Consider the following 909-nt stretch of genomic DNA (forward strand, 5'->3'; position numbering starts at 1 on the left):
TAAGTTTATTCGTAAATTGCTGCCTTTCGTCCTCTTCTAGACGTACCAGCCTCTTGCCTTCCCTTACCCATTTGGTCATTTTTACCTGAAAGGGGGATCCCCAAAGAGGGGTGAGATTGGGGGTCTCAGTAAGGACTCACAGTTGGAGCAACCTCCAAACCATGATGCTTACTCCTGCAACTGTCATATAATAACATATACAATAATAGAATGGAAAACATTTGAAACATAGTTTGGAAAATAATCATGCCTTCATTTCATCATACCAATCCTGCCATGGCAATTACTCTCCATGGTCTTACGGACGAATACCCAGGGTCCTCGTCAGGTTGCCTCTGTGGTATTAGTGCACAGGCCATCACATTACAACTTGCATGAACAAAACATTAGTTCCAAACAACCAAACATATCATGTACAACATCGTACAACAAATTGCAGTCAGACCACACTTTAACATAAAGGGGTGGCAACCATAGGGAAACCACTACAACAACCGTAAATCACTTACACAATAGTCTTGTCTTATCACTTCCCAAGAGTTCAAAGGTGGTTCTGGTCCTTTCTTGTTCCTTTGGTTCGGCCTAATAACATAACCATCCTTAGTACATAGTTCTACAATTAAAGATCTAAACTTAATATTCCTCTTGACATAGGTTTGGCCCTTTTTGATGAAATGCCTTAGGAGATGATTTTCACTAGTTGTTCTCATGCATAGGTCCCATACATTTCGGCCATATATCATGGTGCTAGTAAAACATTCACAAATTTCCTTTCTAGGCCTATTAGGGTTCGGCCATTTAGAGGGTGCATACCTAGGGATAATTTTGATAACATGTTCATGGGTTTAATACTCATCAAGTTCGGCCATTTATGGTTAATGCCATTAGGAGATGATTTTCAAAAAAATG

Source organism: Gastrolobium bilobum, unplaced genomic scaffold (genome assembly GCF_033153095.1).
Source record: "Gastrolobium bilobum isolate Gb01-03AN ecotype WA unplaced genomic scaffold, APGP_CSIRO_Gbil_v1 utg47710, whole genome shotgun sequence".
Taxonomy (NCBI): domain Eukaryota; kingdom Viridiplantae; phylum Streptophyta; class Magnoliopsida; order Fabales; family Fabaceae; genus Gastrolobium; species Gastrolobium bilobum.